The 25,719-nt window shown below is 33.8% G+C and overlaps 1 protein-coding gene and 1 long non-coding RNA gene across 2 annotated transcripts in view; both read right to left on the bottom strand.

Moving 5' to 3' along the window:
• Nucleotides 1–25,719, bottom strand: part of LOC145269850 (uncharacterized) — a 509,018-nt gene that overhangs the window by 311,817 nt on the left and 171,482 nt on the right. The window lies entirely within an intron of this gene.
• On the bottom strand, nt 15,683–17,790 carry LOC145269095 (uncharacterized). Its single transcript, XR_013864952.1, has 2 exons — nt 16,187–17,790; nt 15,683–15,747 (listed from the first exon to the last, which is right to left on the bottom strand). It is a non-coding gene; the product is annotated as an uncharacterized LOC145269095 (long non-coding RNA).

Below are 25,719 nucleotides of genomic sequence, written 5' to 3' on the forward strand. Positions count from 1 at the left end.
TGCCAAAAACAGCCTATCATGCCTTGACAGAGTACAAAATAGACTTCGTGGCTTAGTGGGGGATGCCCTTTTCTCTACCCTGCAACCTCTCTCCTACCGAAGAGACGTTGCGAGCCTATCCTTGTTTTATCGTTATTTCCATGGCAGGTGCTCGTCTGAACTCCAATCTCTGGTCCCCCCTCGTCAATCTTTCACGAAAAACACCCGTCTAGCTGAATCCACTGTGAAAAATTTCCCCCCACTCTATATCTGTGCCTAAATCAAAACGCGGATTCCATGAACAAAGCTTCTTTCTTAGAACTGCACGCCTGTGGAACTCTGTTCCATCTGCCTGCTTCCCTCGGGACTACAACTTGGATGTCTTCAAGTCCAATGTTAAATTCCTAATGAACCGCCCCCTTAATTAAACACTTCATCAAATCTCCACACTAACGTAATGTACTTGCAATAACCCTTATCCCTGAGTGGCTTCTAGGCCTTGATAAGTGGTGATCACTGTAAAAAAAAAAATAAAACCTTTTACACCTGTGGCATTGTTATGCGTGAATTAAAGCAAAACAAAGGACTTTTTTTTTTCTGCCAATATGGTGGAAGAAATGTAAAAAGTAGGCTTGTCTGAATCAAATATCAGTATTTACGATCGATTACTATTTGGACCGAACTTCAAAATTCCAGCAAAATAAAAAAATAAATTGAAAATTGTAGAATAAAAAGAATTTAAACACGCATACATATAATTATTTTTTATTCATTTTATTTATTTATTTTGTGTGTGTGTGTGTGTGTGTGTGTGTGTGTGTGTGTGTGTGTGTGTGTGTGTGTGAGTGAGTGAGTGTGTAAGCAAGCAATATGGTGGGAGAAATGTAGAAGTAGGCTAGTCTGAAACAAATATTAATACTTGGATCTGACTTTGAAAATCCAACAAGGTAACTTTATATGCTTAAAAAGATAAACTGAAAATTATAGAAACACTAGTGCCTATAGGTATTTAAAAATTATTATAGTAATAATTATGCCAGAACTTGCTTATTATTGTTGAGCACTTTAAAGTTGAAATTAAAGTCGGTCACTTAAGCTTACATGTGCAGATCATGTTAGAATCATTAGATTGCTATGGACAGACGTCTCGACATTTAAAAATAAAAGGTTTCGATTTCAACTTATTTTCTCATGGTTATAGTTGGCCGTGTGGGGTTGTTCCTTGCTAATGAAGTCAGAGATGGCTTTGTGGCCAGGTTTTGAATCTCCCGACCAGCTGTAATTATGACACCCTGCACCAATGATTCACGAAAGGATGAAACACTAGTGTCTGTAGGTATTTTAAAATTATTATTGTAATATATGTGTGTGTGTGTGTGTGTGTGCGCACAAATAAAATAGAAGAAACGGAAATGTAGGTTAATCAGAATCAAATATCAATATTTGGGTTTGACTTTAAAAATCCAGCAAGATAACTTTATATACTAAAAAAAGTATAAATTGAAAATTCTAGAAAAACAAAAACAAATATAGGCTAGTTCGAATCAAATATCAATATTTGGGGCTTGCCTTCTAAAATCCAACAAAGTAACTTTACATGCTAAAAAAGCGGACGGACTGAAAATTATAGAAATAAAAACGTAACAAAGAAAATGATAAATGGGTTCAAGGCTGGGAGCAAATGTACACGCGAATTGGCGGGCAACAGTCAACAAATACATTTAGTGATCATCATGTTTTTTTTTTTGTTTTTTTTTTAAGAAATTTCTTTTGTTCCTTTTAATTTCACATTTCAATCAAAGAGATTCTTCCGTTTCTCTGAGTCTTCGTTAAGGCACCGCTTAATTACAACCCAATTAATTAATTGACAAATTAATAATTAAATGTTCTGATTAGTGGTTCACTTTAAGCGGGATAATAAGATTCAGCGTTTTAGATTACAACACGCGCGCGCGCACACACACACACACACACACACACACACACACACACAATGAATTTGTTTGCAAAAACGGATCAAAATTTCTCGTATCAATGCACAAATCAATTATGAAAATGGGAAATAATTTTTAATTAAAAATGACGGTTTCAAAACAATTATTCGGCAAAACAAAATCCCTACGTTTCCATTGGCCGAGAGAGGTCACATGTCAAGGTAAGCTGGTTAGGAGAGATAGATAGGAAGAGTTGAGCGAGTAGCGGTTCAGGCAGCAGAAAGATTGGATCAAATGTAACTGATCAAATATCACTGATCATTAGTAATGTATACGAGTTTTTTTGTTTTGTTTTTTTACAAGGTAGTCACCATTTATCAAGGCCAAAAGTCCACTCAAGGATAAGGGTTAATGTACGTGAGGTGGATGTGTAGTTATTTTTAAATGGTATCAGTTGGGTAAAATTTGATTATATAAGGAGACGTCTCAGCAAGGACTTGTTTACATTGGGCTTGAAGGCTACAATATTGTAGTCAGCCAGAAAGCAGGCCAACGGAACAGTGTTCCACAGGCGGGGAGTTCTAGGAATGAAGCTTTGTTAATGGAATCTGAATTTAGATTTAGGCACAGATAGAAAGTGGGGGAAAATTGTTGATAGTGGTTGCAGCTAGACGAGTTTTTTTGTGAAAGTCCAGCAAGAGGGACCGTAGATTGGAGCTCAGACGAGCACTTGCCATGAAAAAAAGGATAGACTTGCAACATCTGTTGTGGGAAAGAGGTTGCAGGGAAGAAAAAAAATTTTTTCGAATAGTAAAACTTCAGGAAATTGGACAGTTCTTTCGTTTTATTTTATTTTTCTTCCTCTTATACGTCATGGTGGTGGTAATCCCTGGCATGGCTTGAGATGTTTGGAGTTATCGAGTTTTTCAAACAGAATTCCTTTTTATTACACATGCGTTCGACAGACGTCAAAAATGCTGTAATCGGATAAACATTATTTTGACTCCAAATTAATAATATTCAGTGAAAACATAAAATTACTTTTAACAGATTTTTTTTTTTTCTGGCATTCTTCAATAACAGCGAACTTTGTAAAAAGTTAGCACCGACGGCATTCCCGGAGTGCTCTATCCTAGGACCTTTATTATTCCTTATATTCATAAATGACCTCCCTGATGAAATTGTCTTTGAGATGGGTATATATGCCGATAACACCATGCTCTATAACAGGCACGAGGGGGAGGAGGAAACAAATAATCACATATCTAAAGAAATGGCAGAAACACTAGAGGATGACCTCCAATCTGTAGTGGAATGGGGACAAAAATGGATGGTCACATTCAATGCTGCTAAGACTAAGCTTGTTTCCTACAATAATTACAAGAAACCTTTTTTTTACCACCAATATCAATCGCCAAGAACTGACCTGAAAGTACTTCTTTTAAACTCCTCGACCTAACGTTCACAAGGAATGTTTATTGGAAGAGATATATTTAGAGCATTGCCAAAGCTGCTGCGAAAAAGGTGGGCTCTCTCTAAAATGCTAGAAAGCTACTTGAAAGTATCCTGTACCTCTATAAGCCCACCATTCGCCCATATATGCCTTGTTTTGGGTAAAAATGTAATAATATATATATATATATATATATATATATATGGAGTATTGTTGTCACATTTGGGCTGTTGCATCTATTACTAGTCTCTCACTTCTGGACAGGGGTCAAAAGAAAGTCGCCAACCTGATAGGTCCTGAACTGTCATCTAAGTTTCAGTCTGTTCCATCGACGAAATGTTGCATTCCTCTGCCTGCTCTATAAATACTTTAATGGTGAATGCTCTGACAAACTGCAAGCACTTGTGACCTTTCAGCATAAATACTCCCAACAAGCAGCTAAATCCCACCCCTTCACAGTAGAGATCCCTAGGTGTAAGAAAGCCTTCTACTACAATGGTTTCTTTCTCCAGAACTGCTAGACTTTGGAACTCCCTTCCAGGATTCTGGTTTCCCAACTGTACTGACATGCAGAAGTTCAAGTGTAATATGAACAGACATCTTGCTGCTCATCTCCCTTTATAATATCCCTGCAACTTATGTCTCCGATAGTAGTCCCCTACTTCAAAGTGGCACTGTGCCTTGTTTGGGGTAAAAATTGAATTAAAAAAAACAAAAAAAAACAAAACAACAATAAAACAAAACAAAAAAAAAAACAGTTGCTTCTCAAAGGAGAAAGGCAAAATGTGATAGAGTGAACCTCCTAGGACTTACCGGAGACATACTTCAGTCGGGCATGTTTTACTATAGACAACAAAATGAAAAGTGATAATAAAAAAAAAATCAACAAATGTTACCAAAGGCAATGTAGGTTACTCTTCTACCTACCTGGATAGGTTATTAGTTTCTTGACTTATTTTAAAGCTTTTATTCAGTTTGAGAAAGAAAAAAAAAGCATTGAGGGTAACAAGAAAAATGGCCGATATGAAACAGTCACCCCCTTGGAGTCTCGATAATTATTCAAACATAGAAAATTAAAAGTGCTTCTACACTATTAGGACGAAATTTCGGAAATCGTAAAAATGAATTCCACATGAAAACAATGGTATCCACATATTCCTCGTATTTTTAAAATGATTATATCAAAAAATTACGAAAATCGATACGGTAGAAAATTATTTATTAAAGAAAATAAACAGAATTTGAAGAAAACGATCGAAAGACACAAGGGAGTTTCAAAAGGGAGATAATTTTCGTTTTGATTTGAACAAAATGGCGGCAATTTTTCACCTGCTAACACAAATAAAGTTTTTTTATTTTAATAATTCATTAATATTCAGGTAATTTCGACTCCATAATTTGGAAGGTAACATTGTAATTTATTAGAATCAAGAAAAAAAAAAATCAGTTGAAACCATTGTTTTTTTTTTTTTATCTGAAAACTCCATTTATCGACTACAAAATTTCGTTCCAATAGTGTAGAAGTAGCCAATTTAAAAATGCTGGTAGAAACCAAACCGTGAGATTTATTGGAGGAGGGGAAGGAGTTTCTACTAGCATGTTTGACTATTGAAATGGCCCGACTATCGAACTACCAAAATTGGTATTTAGGAGAAATAACCGCCAGCCAACTCTAATCCAACTGAATCATTTTCGATATCTATCTGCTCCATTTTATGATGAAATATTTAGTGGCATTGTGATCCAATTTTTTTTTTCATTTGATTTAAAAATAATTTTTTTCTTTAAATCTCCACCCTTCCTTCCTCCACAAAAAAAAAAAAAAATAATAATACCCCCACTGAAAATAATATTGACAAAAAGCTGTTGAAAAAAAAAAAAAAAAAGGCAGCAAAAGCCGTATTAAAATCGATACCATAAAATAAACATGTACAAAATTAAAAAAAACAAAAAAAAACAAGTCAAGCATGCATGGTCCCTCGTGAATGCACAGTTAGGTGTGTCAGAAATTTCGTGAAAAATATTGAATAATTCCACCCCATCTTTCCAAGCTTATAACTCCTCGAAAAATGTAATTCAAGCCCTATTTTTTTTCAATTAAAGGAGCAATTAATTTCATTAAAAAAAAAAAAAAAAAAAAAACGTGTTTTTTTTTTTTTTTTTTTTAAAGGTTTTAAACTTCGGACTTTACAGGTAAATTTCTAAAAAAAACACTACTTTTTTGTTTTGTTTCAAATTTGAATATATTATTTATTGATCTTTTCTCTTCAATTTGTGATATATAAAACTTTGGCACATAAATTATTTACTTTTTAATAGACATTTCAAAATGGAAGGCGTGAATTATTCGACCCCCTGTCTTTCCAAGCTTATAACTACTCGAAAAATGTAATTCAAGCCCTAATTCTTTTTCAATTAAAGGAGCAAGGAACAAGGTTTCATTAAAAAAAATAAAAACAAAAAAAAAAACAACGTGGTTAAAAAAAAAGGTTTTAAACTTCGAACTTTACAGGTAAATTTCTAAAAAACACTACGTTTTTTTGTTTTAAATTTGAATATATTATTTATTGACCTTTTCTCTTCAATTTGTAATATATAAAACTTTGGTGAGTAAGTTAGTTATTTACTTTTTAATAGCCACTTGAAAATGGGAGGGGGCGTGAATTAAAAAAAAACGTTTGTCTAAAATATTATATTCGGTTTATTGGAAAGAGCATAAAATTTCACATTGACCCTGAAAATATCGTAAAAATAGAATCAATTGAAAAATTTTGATAGATTTTTAAAGTTTAAAAATTGAAAAATATTGAGTTCGGAAAATTCATTACTGTTTTTTTAAAAAATAAAAGATATTTCTATTACTTTTAAAACAACTTTAATAGTTTCTTTTGGAAGTATAATCCATAAAGAAAATAAACAACCCACTTTTAAAAGAGAAATTACGAGTTTTTTTAAATATTTTATTCGCAGTTTCGTGTTAGGGGTGTCAAAAATTCCTACAAAAATTCTGATACACCTAGTGCACAGTGAATGAGGCATAAAAAAATGACTAAGTTCAGCATTTTCCCTTCTCTCTCTCCCATTTAGCCCCCAAAATCCCCAGGGGACGTCAAATTCTGGTGAAAATGAACAAACGGTGCAGTTTTAGGCATTAATATATAAATTTGAGTTCTGCACCATGCAAAAAAAAGAAATGACTAAGTTCAACATTTGCCCCCACCTATTTAGCCCCCCAAATCCCCAAGGCCTTAACATATTTAAATTTGAGTTCAGCACCATGCAAAACTGCTAAATAGACATACACAGAAAATTTTAGACAAATTTGGTGAAAGTCCCAAAAATGGAGATTTTATTAGCTCTAAAAGAGCCCCTGGGGCACATCACGGTCACCGAGATATAGAAGGCCGGTTAACTGAAAAATGTCTGTAGGCAATGTAGGTATGATTTGTCAAACTATCACTGTCGATACTATATGAGGGTATTTTTAAAACGAGCATTAAAACATGTTAAAAGAAAGGAACCCAATTCAGTTAATAATGAAACTGAACTTTATTCAATATAAATATTATCTATGTAAAATTACGAAATTTTAAAGCAATATACAATCTAATACTGATAGAACGGAATTATGAATTTAGGGAACAAACAATTAAAGAAACATTAAACAAACATTTCTTAGCCTTCGGGGCAACATCACAGTGTAGTATCTGTTCTGATACTAATTCATCTTTTCTGCTCCCGGCCGGTGTAGGAGAAATCCTTCATGATTGAGACAATTTATTTTTGTTCCTACCCAGAGTACCCTTTATTAGGGAGCTGGATTTTTCCCCACAAGATTATATGTTGAAATATTTAAATAACTATTAATTTAAATACAGAAATTACATTTAAAGTTTTGGGTTTCTGTTCTTCTATGTCCATTTTTCCCCCATGTTTTTCATCAAAATGTGTAGCATATTTTCATCAGTTACATGGTTAGGAATCCTATACTCCGCTATAGTCTTCATTTTCATATCAGTACAGAATACATGAATATGGAAATGAAGTTCGCATAACTACTAAAAGACAATCATACCATAATGTGAACATTGGTTAAAAACTAAGAAAATACAGTAAACATCTACGATATTAAATCAGGGTAGTGGTGAATTTGGAATGGGACATTATTATTATTTCACTCACTAGGAGTTGCCTCACAGGCCATCATTAATGATCGCTCACTTGCAGTAACCTGTGGTATTTCGCTGGAGACCGAGTGACAACAAGTCTCCCCAGATTTCCAATGTTCTCCGCCTCTTGACCACTCGTGCAGGTGACAGCACGTTATCGCAACAGCCGTTTGACATTGATTTCTTGTTGGCATCGGCCATTGGTGTTTCCTGGGGTTTTGGGTGACAAAATGCTTTCCCAAAGGTACCAGATTTGAACGGCACACTTCCAGTGGAGATCTGGTTAATATTCTCTCACCTCGAACTTCCCATCCTCCCTGACCCTTCACAACTAGTTGGTGTGGCTCCAGTCGATGTAATCTACAGTGTTTTTGGCACTTTACGCAGAACGTGGACCCTACGTAAACGGTTTTTATTTAACGGCTGCTCCGAGGTTTTTCATTTTCGTCGCATACATCTGATACACATTTTTGTAATCGAGCGTGTATTTTATTTTTTGAATTTTTAAAAATTTTCTGATTAAATTTGATTCATACTTTTATTTCGTGCTTGTTTTTATTTTATTTTCATTTTATTTTATTTTATTTTATTTTCATTTATTTTATTTTCATTTTATTTTAATTTATTTTTATTTTCATTTTATTTTCATTTTATTTTCATTTTATTTTTATTTATTTTCATTTTATTTTTATTTTATTTTCATTTTATTTTTATTTATTTTCATTTTATTTTCATTTTATTTTTATTTATTTTCATTTTATTTTTATTTTATTTTCATTTTATTTTTATTTATTTTCATTTTATTTTTATTTTATTTTCATTTATTTTATTTTCATTTATTTTATTTTATTTCCATTTTATTTTATTTCCATTTTATTTTCATTTATTTTTATTTTATTTTCATTTATTTTTATTTTATTTTCATTTTATTTTAATTTATTTTTATTTTCATTTTATTTTTATTTTATTTTTATTTTATTTTCATTTTATTTTTATTTTATTTTCATTTTATTTTCATTTTATTTTCATTTTATTTTCATTTTATTTTCATTTGTTTTTATTTTATTTTCATTTTATTTTATTTTCATTTTATTTTCATTTTATTTTTATTTTATTTTCATTTTATTTCCATTTTATTTTCATTTTATTTTCATTTTATTTTAATTTATTTTTATTTTCATTTTATTTTCATTTTATTTTCATTTATTTTATTTCCATTTTATTTTGATTTATTTTTTATTTTATTTTCATTTATTTTTATTTTATTTTCATTTATTTTATTTTATTTTTATTTTATTTTCATTTTATTTTATTTTTATTTTATTTTTATTTTATTTTATTTTATTTTATTTTTATTTTATTTTCATTTTATTTTCATTTTATTTTATTTTATTTCCATTTTATTTTATCTTATTTCCATTTTATTTTCATTTTATTTTTATTTTATTTTCATTTTATTTTTATTTTATTTTTATTTATTTTCATTTTATTTTAATTTATTTTCATTTTATTTTAATTTGTTTTTATTTTATTTTCATTTTATTTTTATTTTATTTTCATTTTATTATTTTATTTTCATTTTATTATTTTATTTTCATTTTATTATTTTATTTTCATTTTATTATTTTATTTTCATTTTATTTTATTTTCATTTTATTTTATTTTCATTTTATTTTTATTTTATTTTCATTTTATTTTAATTTATTTTTATTTTATTTTCCACACTAATATTTTGTATTTTTTGTTACATTTTTTTTTTTCGTACAAATTCAAATAATGCTTTTGGCCATTTTTTTTTGCCTCAAATAATACCTTCAAAAAAGTTTTTGTGATTAAATAAACCAATGAAAACCTTTTGCGTATGCGTGCTTTTTAGGGAGCAACCATTAAATTAAAACCCGTTTACACAGGATCCAGATTCTCGTGAAGTACCTTTATTGTTTTTATGATAATAATAATAATAAATAATAATGGTGCTTGTGCAGTGTACACTCAGTGCTATATTTTAGATAGGATTTTCAAGTTACATTTTATATTTTTTTTTTTCATTAAATTGTTAGATGAAAGTGCAGAATAGTTAGAAAGTCCTCCAGATAAAATGTTATAAAAAAAAAAAAAAAATTTTTTAAATATATTTCAAAGAAATAAATTATACCGGTGCTAAAATATAGAATTCATCGATCGTTTTAGTTTAAAAAACTCGTGAAAAATGCTTCTAACTTTAAAATATTTGGAAATACTCAATGAAAAGCTTTATTTATTAAAAGAACGGACTGAAAAATATTCTCATATAAAAATTGTTTCTTTTGCAGTTTAAAAAATAAATAAAATGAAATATTGGATTTCCTTCGATAGATATAAAAATTCGAAAACAATCCACTTTTATATTTTGTTCGATTAAAATTATCCCAATGTGCAAATAGTATAATTACAATTATATAATTATCCAAATGGAGAATTGCTTTTTTTCTTTTTAGGAAAATAAAAAACATGCACAAACTAAGACAACGAAAAATATTTTTATGACCACGTGGTTGAACACCGGAAACTTTCTTTACCTGCATGTTGATATGGTAATGACGTCACGCTGTCATGTTCATTGGCCTATTCTCTCGGTAGCCATGGGTACACCCAAGAGTTATCGCGAAGTATAGACCAACAAAATTATATAGAAATCAGTTACAATTTTACAGAAATTATAAAAATCCAAAGCATCCATTTTTTTTTAATAAGCACAAACGTGTCAATTTTAGCCATTTTAACTCGAATGGTACCTCTGGGGGGGGGGGCAACCAGAGTTTTCCCGGAAAATCCAATCTGTTACTTTTTTTACTCATATCATGTTTAATGTTTGTGCAAAATTTCAAAAAATTCCAACGTGTAGTTATTGAGAAAAGTGTAGACAGACGAACGGACGAACGGGAGAGGGTGAATTTACAGGTCCACCCTCCTTTTGTCGAGGAGGGGGGGGGGCACAAAAAAAAATAAATAGAAGAAACGCTAAGGTGTACAAATTCTGTTTTATTTTTATTTTTGATTCGAATATTACAATATTTTTTTATTTTATTGCACTTCCGACTTTTAGCTGGAGTCTCGATAATCACTGAAAAATCGAAAAACAAAGTGTTGGTAGAAACCAAACCGTGACATATATTAAGTGGGTTTCTGTTGGACGGTCTGTCTAGGACGTATTCTCGATTGATGTCTAGGAGAAATGTTCGCAAGCCAACCCCTAATCCGACTGAATCATTTTGGATATCTTTGCTTCTTTCCATGGTAAAAGATTTATTGTCCTAGTGACCCAATTTCTGTTATTTATTTCCTCCTTTGCTTTAAAAATAACCGTCATCCCTTCCCTCCTCCACTACCATAAAAAAAAATGACCCCTGCTGAAAACAATACTAACAAAAGCGTATTAAAAAAAAAAAAAAAAAAAAAAATAGCAAAAGTATATGTAGAAATCGATATCAAGAATAAACACGGATATAAAAAATAGAAGAATAAGCAGAATTTTTTTTTTTTTTTTTTGTTTTCATTTTTTTTTTTTAATTCGTCTTCTGGGTTTGTATTACTGTACACATATATTCGAAAAAGTTGTCAAAAAACTAATATATAACAAATAAATGTTATCAAAGGCAAGATAAGTTACTTTTCTGCCAAACTGGATATATTTTTTGTGTTTTTATTCAATGTAACATGTTTATTCAGCTCGAAAAACATAGTGTTTATCGAAAATTCCAGATGGCGTCTCACACCCTCTTTAACACCGTAAGTTTGGAAAAAGGTGTTATAAATAAAAAAAAACTATACAAAATACTATTAAAAACCCGCCGAATATATGTCAACTTATGTCACGGTAACATATATTGAGCGAGTTTTTAACAGTATTTTATCCGTTCTTTTTATTTATAACATCTTTTCCCAAACTTACCGTGTTAAAGAGAGAATCAGACGCCATCTTGAATGTTCCAATACATCGGTAAACACTGTATGGTTTTCGAGATGAATAAACATGTTACATCGAATAAAAACACGAAAAATATATCCAGTTTGGTAGAAAAGTAACTTATTTTGCCTTTGATAACATTTATTTGTTATGTATTTGTTTTCTGACAACTTTTTCGAATCAATGTGTACAGTAATACAAACCCCGTCTTCTTATATTTCTTTTTCTTCTATCTATAAATATAAAAGCGAAAATGTGTGTATGTGTGTTCGCTTTTTCTGTATGTCTACAAAAGGCTTCTTTCAGAGAAGAAGCGGTCGGTCGCCTAACAATTTTTAAAACTTTTTATATCACATATAAATCGTAATATCTCAGCTAACAACGGAGCTAGCCTGTCTATTTGATTTGCTCGACTTCGGGAAGATAAATATTCAACAGTTTTCGCTCGCCGCATGTGGGTTAGGCCTTTTCCTATATTAAAAGAGACATTAATTCTTGCGTTATTTTTCCGGTCTAAATCGCCGGAAATGTCCGAAAGCAATCAGCTTTGATCAATGTGGAAATATTTCCGTAGACAAGTGGAGCTGATTCCCCCTACCCCCAACATCTTGGGGGGGGGGGAGCATTCCCGCACTAAATGAAATGCTACCCTGCAGTCAAAAGTTGACCTCATTAAGTCATTAAAACGTGCACCTGCTAATTTAAGTAATTAAATAAATTCAAACGTCTTTCTGTTAGCATCTCGCGGTGGCCCAATGGTTAACCTCGCCTCTTTTTTTTTTCACACTTTAATTTCCAACTTTGCCTCAAGGGTTCGGGTTCGATCCTCATACTTACCTACCAAAACAGTTTTTTAATTATTTTAACCCCGCCACCGCCGGAGTTTTGATTTACCCAAAACCACACACCTCCAAACACCCGGGCAACGCCGGGTACCCCTCGCTAGTTTATAATATAAAGGGCAAACATCTATTTAAATGTATGTATGCTGTCTAAAACTTTCGACAGAGGTGACGGATTTTCACGAGATTGGTATCATTTTGAAGCTCGACCCTACGGACGACAAATATCAAAAAACTGGCCAAAAGCATTAATTCCTTCACCCTTAACTGGGCACTTTTGTACAGGGAGGGGTCGGTTTTTTTTTGGTTTTTTTTTTTTTGCTGACATTTTTTGCAAATCATTAAACCCTCGCTTTGATGACGTCGCATAAAAGGCATTATTTCGACCGCATGTGACACCACAACCACGGCGGGCACATCGGTAAGACAGTTTTTCTTTTTTCACCTCTTTTTACTCTGGCTTGATACGGGTTTGAGCCTGCTTACTTTCTTTTTTTTTACTCTCGCAATTCTCCCCCCCCCCCCGCTTTTTTTTTTTTTTTTGCTCAACCAATACCCTTACACACACACCTCCACTTTCTTTTCCGCCTTCGCATCACAGGCTCAAGCCTGCCTGTCTGCCTACTACAACTTTTTTCTTTTTGGCTCAACAAAAACTTCCAAACACCTGGGCAATGCCGGGTACCCAGGCTAGTCTATAATACAAATCTATAAATATAAATATAAATCAGGAAATTAACCAAATTTATCGAAATTTTCAGTATTTATCAAATAACTAGCTTGGGTGGCCGCCGTTGTCTGGGTGTTTGAAGGTATGTGTTGAGAGAAAAAAAAAAAAAAGTGGTAGTAGGTAGGGTTAGGGTTAGGGTTAAGGAAGGATGAAAAAAATCGTAAAAAAAAAAAAAAAAAGTGATGTCTTCGCCATTGCGTCTATCGCAAAACCGGAAGTCATGAAAGTCAAAATTAAGGCTAGTCAATCGAAAAGAGTGGATGACTTTCGAAAATATCAGCGAAAAAATAAAAAGCGACCCCTCCTTGTAGAAAACTGCCCCGTTGAGAATGAAGGAATTAATGTTTTGGGCCAATTTTTTTAATATTTGTCGTCCGAAGGTTCACGGTTTAAAATGATACTGGTTTCACCATGTTCCGATGCGTCTGCCAAGTTTTAGGCAGACATACAAACACACATGATGATTTCAACGTCTTGTCAGACGAATGCCACTCCCTCAGACACTGAAAGTCCATGAGCCGAAAATGACTTCAGTCCTGCCGGCGAAATTCACACGCTCAAACAGACATGACACTGAAGACGGTCATTAGTATACATACATATATATATACATGCACGCATACATACATATATATACACATGCACGCATACATATATGCATACATACATAAACAATACATAATAAACAATACATAAACATACACAAGATGGTCAATGGCATACATACATATAAATGCAAATATACATATATACACATACATATCTAAACATGATGATTGCAAACGTCTTGTCAGACGACTGCCACTCCCTCAGACACTTAATGTCCATGAGCCCAGAAATTACTTTTTTTTTCTTAGTTCTACTGGTGAATTCACACGCTCACGCAGGCATGATACTGAAGACGGTCATTGAGATCAATTATTACATGTTTCCAGCATTTCAAGCCTCCATGCGTCATAACTTTTCCATCGCCACAGGACCATTTTTATAGACAAATGCCTGAGGGAGTATCTATACACAGATGATGTTACAGAGTCTTAGCTTTGTACGACAGCTAAGTCTCTCTCTCGGTTCGAAATGTTGAGACCCAGCAACAAGCAAGAGCAAGATAGCCAGCAACAACTGCAGACCAGCTTAATGCGTGTACTGGTCTCCCGCTTTATGGTTTTTTAAATCAGAGATTTGCTTCTCCTAGAAAGGTTGCCTTCACCACGGCTTATGGGAGCCCTCTCCACCCCAACACACAAACACACATGGTGCTAACAAACACACATACATACATACATACATACATACATACATACATTTAAACAGACTGGTGAGATTTCTATTATGGACTAGCCTGGGTGCCCAGCGTTGCCCGGATGTTTGTAGGTGTGTGCTGAGCAGAAAAAAAAATTGTAGTAGGCAGGCAGGGTCAAACTCGTGACGAGAAGGCGGAAAAAAAATGAAGGTGTGTATAAAGGTGTTGGTTGAACAAAAAAAAACAAATGGTAGTTGGCAAGCAGGCTCGAACCTGTACCATGAAGGAGGAAAAGAGTGTTGCGCCCATCGCCCAACCGGAAGTGACGTAGATTTAAATTAAGGCTAGACAATCGAAAAGAGGGGATGACTTTCAAAAATATCGGCGAAAAAAAAACACCCCTCCCTGTAGAAAAGTGCTCAGTTGGGGATGAGGGAATTAATGCTTTTAACCAATATTTCGATATTTGTCGTCCGAGGGGTCGAGCTTCAAAATGTTACTAATCTTGTGAAAAACCGTCGCCTCTATCAAAAGTTTTAGGCAGACATACGAACATACATACATACATTTAAACAGACAGGTGAGATTTATATTATAGTTGATCACGGAATATAATGAACTAATTATTTCTATTTGAATCTGAGTGAAAAATACCTTTATTGGTTTTCAGTATTTAAAATAAAAAAAAGAATTTATTTTTGCTTTTTTTATAAAAAATAAAGCATCATAATTTGTAACAATAAAAAAAATTTTTTTTTCAAGAACATTACGAAAAACATCCACTAAATCCGTATTAATGAATTCGATATAACTCAGAAAAATTAATTTCTAAAACTACCGATATTATCATTGAATTAAGCATTTTTTTATTTAATATTTTCACATAAAATTTATAATTGCAAAAAATATTTCTACTTTTAGATTTCATGTTTCGTGTAATTTTTTATATGTAAGATTCTAATATTTTCCTTGCTTAAATGAATGTGAAACTTTCGGCATAACAATTTTTTTTATAATCTTGAAAGATAAAAGAAAATTTAATCTAAATGCAAAAACAGAAAAATAATTAAATTAAAAAATGGTAAGAATTATACAAGCATTCATGATAGGAATGTACGGATGCACGTCTGGAAAAAAAATCAGCATTCCAATACCTCCCTTTGAACTATCTGACGTCATTTTCAGACAGCCTTTCGACTGTTTGACATTTTGGGCTTCCGTATAATTCATGTTTACAAAACTTCCGTTTGTTGCGATTTTGCGAAGCTAGAATCTTTCACTTTTGGGGGCTAATTAAGCTATTTTTTTAAAAACAAGTTTTTTAAATTTTTATTTTTTATTTTTATTCAATATCTTGGGATTTTACTAATTATCTTTGAAATAGACTCCGAAAACTAATATTTATCTTTCAAAGAATTTTTACAATGAATTTGTTGAACTTCAAGATTTAACTGAATTTGTGGGTTTGTATTACTGTACACATAGATTCGAAAAAGTTGTCAAAAAACAAATATAGAACAAATAAATGTTATCAAAGGCAAGATAAGTTACTTTTCTACCTAACTGGATATAATTCACGTGTTTTTATTCAGTGTAACATGTTTATTCAGCTCGAAAAACATGCAATGTTTACCGATGTATTGGAAAATTCAAAATGGCAGCCGACTGTCTCTCGGAGAGGGTACGTTTGGGAAAAGGTATTATAAATAATAAACTAGACAAAATACTGTTAGAAAACAACCGAATACATGTCAACTTATGTCACGGTAACATATATTGAGCGAATTTCTAACAGTATTTTGTCTAGTTTATTATTTCCCAAACGTACCCTCTTGTTCTATATTTGTTTTTTGACAACTTTTTCGAATCTATGTGTACAGTAATACAAACCCGAATTTGTCAGCTTCTGCATGTCGCTATGAAAACCTTTTTCATTATAATTTTTTTTTTTTTTTTACGTATACAATTTTTTTTTCTTTTGGAAATTAACTTTAAGCTTTAATCTTTCAAATACAATCCAAAAGTAGTCGGAAGCTTACAAAAAAATTATGATAAACCGGCTTTCAAAATCATGTCCCCCTATCTGTTTTTCCACATTAATACCCGTGCCTAAAAGAACCGTTATAAACGAGATTTAAAATGGCGTTAAATTGCAACGCAAATATTTGATACCCTTACATTCAACTATGGATTCTTGTAATTTAATTTGATTTTTGAAATTTGTAATGTTTCCCTTGAATATAATTTACAATTTTTACTATTTCAGTTGCAAGGGTAGAACTAATATTTGTTTTGCTTTTTATTTTTGTTTTTAATTTGTTCCTGCCTTTAAAATATTTCTTTAAGCTTCCTTCTCCTTTCCTTTCTCCCCCATCATTAAAAGTTAAAACAAAATGACCTCCTGCTGAAAACTGGTTACATGAGTTTGGTTTAAAAAAGAAAAAGAAAAAAGTTTGGAAGGGAAAGCAACATGAATCGAAAATAAAAACCCGAAAGAATAAACAGTATATAAACACGTGATCGCATGTTTCCTTTATGTTTCTATAAAACTAGCAGGGAGACCCGACGTTGTACGGGATTGAATGAACATCAACAAATATTCCATCATCCCATATTTTTATTGTCACCAAATCAGTGAAATTGACCATTTTTTTTTAAATCAAATATCGCCTGCTCTGGTTAAGGAGGCCCCTCCCCCGCAATGTACCCGGAGAAAGCTTCACACGCCTCCCCACAATGACTCTTGTCCCATCGACGAAATGTTGCATCCCTCTGCCTGTTTTACAAGTATTTTAATGGTGGATGCTCTGACGAACTACAAGCACTTGTACCCCCTCGACGTGAATACATTCGACAAACCTGACAAGCAGCTAAATCCCACCCCTTCACAGTAGTGATCTCTAGGTGTAAGAAGGCCTTCTACTCCAATAGTTTCTTCCCCAGAACTGCTAGACTTTGCAAGTCCCTTCCAGGATTCTGCTTCCCCAACTATACTGACATCCAGAAGTTAAAATGTAATGTGAACAAACATCTTGCTGCTCAGCTTCCTTCATAATATCCCTGCAACTTATGTCCTCGATAGTAGCCCCTTACTTCAAAGTGGCACTGTGCCTTGTTTGAGGGTGAAAATTGAATTAAAAAAAAAGAAAAAAAGTCTATGTTGCACTGTAGAGAATCTGGATTTTAAAAAAGTACCCGTAATTAGCTTCATTTAAAGTTTAAAATGCAAGTCAAGTATCATGGTTCAGTTGTGCTCTAAAAACAAACATTCATTACGAAAGCGCCCATGTCTTATAAAAGAATCTAGATCTGATTTTATAGGCTGGGCCTTTCTGCTTGTGCGGTAATAAAACTTCTCAAATGCACTTGTGATGTAAGGTTGTTAACTGGTCCAAATCGAACTTTCTTTAATCAGATTTTATCGATTGTTCATACTTATCAGACACATTTTGCTACAAAATCTACGTAAGAACACTTCCAGACACATAAAGTACATTCATGTAAAATTAAAAAAAAAAAAAAAAAAAGAATCGATCCAGCCGTATGTAAGTTCGTTCCTTGTGGACTTTGAAAGGCCGATTTCTTTTTTACTTTATGTGTCTGAGAGTGTTATGTAGGTTTTGTAAAAAATAAATAAAACAAAAAATAAAGCGACTTTAAACTATTAATGCATACTTGTGTATGCACGGAAATAACAGGTTTAATCGACTTATTTCTGCCAAGTTCATTCTTTTTTTTTTCAATTTTGACCTCGTCAGCAGCCATTTTTACTGGTAAAAAAAAAAAAAAAAAAAAAAAAAAAAAAAAAATCGTTTTTTCCACAGGTCCAAATTCCCTATATATCCAGTTTCTAAGTCTGTAGACCAAAAATAAAGAAAGGAATCTGGTAGAGACCGTTCTGCACGCACAAATAAGGTAACTTGTCATTCGTCCAAACTTTTTCGACTTAAATACTATGTAATTATGCATAATATAGAAACTATGCATAAACATAACTAAGCATGATATTAAATGAAACCAATCGTCTACAAAATGAATTAAAGTATGTTTTTCAAGGAAATATGAAAATTAGTTAACCTTCATGAAGTCGTTCGCATATTCATGACTGAGTATATTAAGTTTGTTTTAATAATTTTAATAGAAAAAGTAGGCTTTTAATATCAATGTCAGTGTGCCATATATATATATATATATATATATATATATATATATATATATATAACTGGTTGAGAGATTTCAACGAGAGAAAAATGTATATTTAAATAAGAAAGGTCACTAACAATTGCTATGTATTTTTTAACATTATTTTTTTATTCCGTGTTTTGATTTTTCAAATAAAAAGGTATCATATTTAGATCATTGTAATCATGTTTTGAAATCATTGAAATAGTTTTTTACGCGTTTCAGACGTTCTGTGTAGCGTCCTCTTCAGAAATTATTCAAAATGTAAAATATATACACACACACACACACACACGGTGACCCCCCCCCCAAAACGTGCTCCAACTCTAGGCCCCGTTTCTTAGTGTTTTGTCCGAATGAAATGAAACTTTGGTCATAACTAGTTTATTATATTCAAAACATCACATCAAAACACTAAGGTCTTTGGCCTTTTTTTCTCCGTTCTACAGCATATGTTCTAGATGGCCTCCATTTATCTTTCGTTGTTTTTTTGTTTTTTGGGGTCACCCTGTATACATGAGTCTTATATACTGTGCTTTATTTTGTTATTAATTTTTAATGACGTATCCCGGGGTTCTGCTGTACTAATAAAAAGATAATACCTAATATGTTCTAGATGGCTTCCATTTAGCTTTTGTTTTTATATATATTGTATAAAGATTTGTTGTTGACTTTTTTTTTTTAGTGATATTAACTTCGAAATGCACTTATTTTTAAATTTTCTTCCGCTACCTTTGCGGTTATTTTAAGAATTATAAGCTCTTATTAGTCTCCCCTTTTGTATGGGACGTATTTATATAGAGTGGACCATTTAAAAGTAGTCCAATCTAATCTTTCTTTAATTCTTTTTCTTTTAGATTAAGCGGCTTAATTACAAGTAGCCCTATCTCTATTTGTTCTCTTACCGACCAACTAACACCACAAGACAAAAATGCAATTCTTTTTCATACAAGATGGCACTACAAGCCACACGTCTCACAAATCACTGACACGAGTTCATGACATGTTTACGGAAGAGAAAACATTAAACAAAGGTTTATGGCCACCACGTTCCCCGGAAATGTCATCATGTGATTTATCTTTGGGGGACTTGAAAACAAAAAGTTTATGCAAATAATCCTCACGATCTTGTTCGAACATGTTTTTCTTCACATATACACACCCACACACGTACGCATATACACATCTTCATACACACACATTCATGTGCACACACACACATCCGAGCTGTGACGTCACTTCCTTTAAAGTGAAAGCCAGACATGCGCAGTCAGAACACTGACTCGAGTATAAAAGTCAACAAAACCTGTCAACTTCCCTTTTTCGTCCGGACCAGCGTTCGACCTGTTGAGTCGACGAACCGACCGCACGCCCTAACGTCACTTTCCCTGCTACTGTAATGTGGGGCAAGCGCACGTACACTTTATACGCTTTCTCTCTCCATGAACTGGATTGACTTTCTCACTATCTCCCCTTCGGCTTTGGTCCATCAAAACAGACAAGCTTAACCCTCTCTTTCTACAGGCCGGCTTGCCACTTCGCGTTTCTCTATTGCATTCCCCTTTCCTTACACGCACGTAGTCGTGTACACCCAAGATTCATTTCTCAACAGAAAATAAACGACATGTTTATTTTATTCCAGCATTTGAGTTCCTTGTTTCTTCATTCAATTCGTTTCATTATTTTTTCTTGTAGCGAGTTTAGGGTATTTATATCCTGGTTCGCAACAATCTAGACCAACTAAAGGAGAACATTATTAACAATATCAGGAGAATCACCAGAGAAGATTTACAGGCAATATCTTCAAACGTTGTTAAACTTGCCCAGAAATGCATAGATGTCCACGAGGAGCACAAATCCATCTTTTTTAATACTGCAGGTCATTTAAACAATAAAAGAATGTCCCCCTCTCTACCACATTTTCTGCGCTACTTTTAAGTGAGCCGCTGTATGTATGTATGTGTGTGTGTGTGTGTATGTATCTGCAAGCGTTGTAACACGTGCCCAAAAATGCAAAGATGTGAACAGAGAGCACTTTCAGCATCTTTTATAAAACTAAATTTAAATTTAATGCTATAGGTAATTTACGTGCATAAAGGTATGTCCAGGTCGCTGGGAAAATGGTAGAATCTTTCTACTGCTCAAGTAGATATTTTCACTACTGATGCAATTCTCTATCTATATTTAGTACGTCCAAAGATGGAGTACTGCTGCCACATCTGGGCAGGAGCTGCTAAAAACAGCTTATCCTGCCTTGACAGAGTACAAAATAGACTTCGTAGCTTAGTGGGGGGGGGATGTCCTTTTCTCTTTCCTGCAACCTCTTTCCCACAGAAGAGACGTTGTGAGCCTGTCTGTTTTATCGTTACTTCCATGGCAAGTGCTCGTCTGAGCTCAAATCTTTGGTCCCCCCCCTCGCCAATCTTTCCTGAAAAACACCTGTCTAGCTGAAAACCACTGTCAGTAATTTTCCCCACTCTTTATCTGTGCCTAAATCAAAACGTAGATTCCATGAACAAAGCTTCTTTCTTAGAAGTGCATGACTGTGGAACTCTCTTCCGTTTGCCTGTTTCCCACCTGACTACAACTTGGATGCCTTCAAGTCCAACATAAACAAATTCCTGATAAACCGCCCCCTTAAGTAAGATACTTTATCAAATCTCCAATACTAACGATTACTACGATATTATCCCATTGATTACTGCACATGCAATAATCCTTATCCCCGAGTGGCTTCCGGGCCTTGATAAGTGGTGACCTCCATGTGATAATGATAAAAAAATTAAAAAAAACTATGAACATGCATGTTTATAGCTTTAAGCCGTCATCAGCACAGGTTAGGATTGAACTCACGACACCAGCATTCGTATTTTGATACTGTGCCAATGTACCACGATTGACCACCACTTGAAATAATGCACGATTTTTTTTATCGTTTTTGAATTCAAGATTTATTGTTGGCGTTTTTTTTCTTTTTTTTTGTGATATTAACTTCGAAACGCTGCTATTTATATTTTTGCCGCTACCTTATATAGAATTTCTTATTTCATTATTTTTGGGGGTGGGGGTTACAAAACTTTATTATAACTATTAAAAAGGGAAGATCGAGTTTTTTTGTATCTATGGTAAAAACAGAAGGACGGACATTCCAATTATACTGATGAAAAAGCTTCAACCAGCACTAGCGCACATACTTACAAAACTGTTTAAGCGTTGCCTTAAAGAGAATTGCTTCCCAACACCCTGGAAAATCTCATCAGTATTCCCTGTATTTAAGAATTCAGGTGATCAGTCATCTCCCTCTCAATAAAGACCAACAAATCGCTGTACATCATAAGCAAGCTGCTGGAATCTGTTAAATAGAGAAATAGTCAACCACCTCAACAGAAACAACCTTCTTAGTGACATGCAATATGGTTTCCGTTCTGCTTGATCTACAGCAGATCTGCTTACAGTTATATCTCATAGAATTAGTGAATCTCTTGATAAAGTCTTCCTTTCCAGAGCAATTGCTCTTGGTATGGCATAAAGGTTTGCTTCACAAGATCTCCAGCTATGATATAGCTGGAAATGTTTCCTCAATTATTAAATCATTTTTCTCTGATAGCTCATAAGTGGTTGATGGGCAGAAATCAGAAGCTCACAGTATTAATGCTGGAGTCTCTTAGGGGTTCATCCTGGGCCCAACATTCTTCCTGATCTACATCAATGATCTCCCAATACACATACTTAAATCATTTGTTGACATTTATGCTGATGACGCTACCATCTATGACAACATATCAAAGGCCGTAAATGACAACGTTCTCTCTGATTCTCTCTCCTCTGATCTTGAGCGCGTGGTACAATTTAATGCATCTAAAACAAAGCTTCTATCTTTACATCATCAACGCTCTGATCCACATCTGGCATAAATTGAAATGGATGGCTCTCGTCTTGAGGAGGCTCCATGTTTTGACAAGCTTCTGGGTTTGACCTTTACTCCTGATCTGAAATGGAACACGTACATCAAATCTGTTGCCAAGGTCGCTGGAAAAATGGTGGGATCCTTCTACCGCTCAAGTAGATATTTCACTGTTGATGCAAGTATATCTATATAAAAGCCAAGTACGTCCAAGGAAGGAGTACTGCTGCCACATCTGGGCAGGAGCTGCTAAAAAAAGCTTATTCTGCCTTGACAGAGTACAAAAACACACTTCGTAGCTTAGTGGGGATGCTCTTTTCTCTACCCTGCAACCTCTCTCCCACAGAAGAGACGTTGTGAGCCTGTCTTTGTTTCATCGTTATTTCCATGGCAAGTGCTCGTCTTAGCTCAAATCTCTGGTCCCACCCCTCCTCGCCAAGCTTTCACGAAAAACACCCGTCTAGCTGAAAACCACTGTCAATAATTTTCCCCACTCTTTATCTGTGCCTAAATCAAAACGTAGATTCCATGAGAAAAGCTTCTTTCTTAGAAGTGCACGCCTGTGGAATTCTCTTCCGTTTGCCTGTTTCCCACCTGACTACAACCTGGATGTCTTCAAGTCCAACATAAACAAATTCCTGATAAACCGCCCCCTTAAGTAATCCAATGTATCAAATCTCCATTACTAACGATTACTACGATAATATCCCATTGATTACTGTACACACAATAACTTTCATCCTCGAGTGGCTTCTGGGCCTTGATAAGTGGGGACTCCTATATAAAACAAAAAGAGGGGGGGGACATTCAATGGAGGTTACAAATTTCTTATTTATATAGGCAAGCTTCGTCTTCTGTTAGAGATTATGGTGAGTTTATAAAACAGCTAACAAAGCGAAAAAATGTGGTCTAGAAACAAAATAAATGTTACCAAAGGCAAGATATGTTACTCTTTTACCTAGCTGGATATTTTTGTGTGTTTTTTAACTTATTTTTATGCATTTTTTTAATTTTTATTTAAAAATAAAGTATAAAACCTGTCGAGTTACAAATGAAAAACATGGTAATCTCATTAAAGCCACAGTCGAGCCTCGATAATCGCTCAAAAATCTAAAATTAAACAAAATCGTAGTAAAAAAAACCTCACCCAATAATTGTCACCGTGAGTTGGAGCGATTATCAAGAATCCCCAGATAATTGTCTAATGTCACCCATTTTTTTTATATTGTTCTAACTCAGCACTACTTGTGTTTCGAAGTAAATAAACAGTTTAAAATAAGTTAAAATATTAAAAACTTATCCAGGTAAGTAGAAAAATAATTGGTGGACGTTGTCGAGACTGCTCCCCCTCCTCTCTAAATTCCACAATTTTCAGTTTTTTTTTTTTTTTTTACTTTGTTAATATCATCGATTATTGACTTAAGTTTCAGATTATAAAACAAATTTTTTTTAAATATTTTTTTATAACTTTTCGCATGGGGGGGTCAATTTTCAATTATAACGTTGTACTAAAATGAACATGAACTTTGTGACCACAATAAAAAAAAAAAAAAAGAAAATGGCAACTCTCTCTGATGGGACCGGAAGTTAGGGTTTAGAACGGAGGGGTTATAAAAAAAAAAAAAGAAGATTTCATTACCTCCCCTCTCCCCTGCTCCCACTCTCATCTATGTATCTACCCCTCCTCTCTCTCATCTATTTATGTATCTTATTTCTTCATCGTGGCCACAAAGTTCGTGTTTAATTTAGCACAACGTTATAATTGAAAACTGAACCCCCACGTGAAAAGTTATAAAAAATTTCAATTTTTAATTTTTTTTTATAATCTGATAGTCTGTAATCGGTAATATTAACAGGAAAAAAAAGTACAAAAAGAAAGTGAAAACTGGAATTTAGAGGGGGGGGGCAGTCTCGACAACGTCCGCCAAATAATTCATCTTGCCTTTGGTAATCTTTATTTGTTATATATATATATATATATATATATATATATATATATAGTTTTTTTTTTTTCTAAACCACTTTTTCGTTCTGTTAGCTATTCTGGCGAATCAACGAAAAAAACTAGGGAGGCCTTCAGAGCGCTGTTGAAACTTTTTTTTTTTTTTTTTTTTCTGAGGAGGCAACAGGCTTTCTCCGTTCCTCTATGATAAGTATCACTCGCTCTGAATATGTCGTAATACCAGTATAAGTTAAGCGCTTAATTCTTGCCCTTTGGGGACAATGATTCCTGTACTCGGGGAAATGGGGGATGGAACGGGGAGGAGGGCTTTGTACTAAACGAACAACAAAACCAACAACTCAAGCAGGTCAGAGGTCATCAATGCAGACGAGCAAACGGGGGGGGGGGTGTACCTTACAGACAAGCATTTCGAGTGACTCGAAGGCGGCATCCAACGATGGAATCTATTTTTATTCTTTGATGTTAGCATGTCTTTAATAACCGCAGAACCAGCATCCCCTCCCCCACACTCCTCGTCTTACTCACTCGCTTAACGAATACAAAAGACAATGTGTGAGTCATCTACCTGAGGGGGAGGGGTGATGGAGGGGCGCGGGGCGGGTTGGGTTGCGTGGGGTAGGAGCAGCAGACTCAACGGCAGCAGCAACAGCATAATTTGGCAGGAACCTGGCTTAGCTCATCTGTAATACGTACGAGGTACCAGAGCCCCACCCGTATCTCTCAACTTCACAGACCAACATAGTTTTTCATTTTCCATTCAACAAACCCAGGTGTAACAACAATAGATACTCATACAGAATACTCACCAAACTCGTGCTATTTGAATTATTTAATACTAGCGTTCTCACCTTAAGTGTTATTTCACAACGTTTCGACCTTCTTAAGGCAGGTGTATCTTGTCGAACTCTGGAATCTTTCTATTGAACCCTGGAATCTTTCTATCGAACCATGGAATCTTTCTATCGAACCATGGAATCTTTCTATTGAACCATGGAATCTTTCTATTGAACCATGGAATCTTTCTATTGAACCATGGAATCTTTCTATTGAACCATGGAATCTTTCTATTGAACCATGGAATCTTTCTATTGAACCATGGAATCTTTCTATTGAACCATGGAATCTTTCTATTGAACCATGGAATCTTTCTATTGAACCATGGAATCTTTCTATTGAACCATGGAATCTTTCTATTGAACTCTGGAATCTTTCTATTGAACTCTGGAATCTTTCTATTGAACTCTGGAATCTTTCTATTGAACTCTGGAATCTTTCTATTGAACTCTGGAATCTTTCTATTGAACCATGGAATCTTTCTATTGAACCATGGAATCTTTCTATTGAACCATGGAATCTTTCTATTGAACCATGGAA

The sequence above is a fragment of the Euprymna scolopes genome, chromosome 45, assembly GCF_053919585.1.
Source record: "Euprymna scolopes isolate OS-2025 chromosome 45, ASM5391958v1, whole genome shotgun sequence".
Taxonomy (NCBI): Eukaryota; Metazoa; Mollusca; class Cephalopoda; order Sepiida; family Sepiolidae; genus Euprymna; species Euprymna scolopes.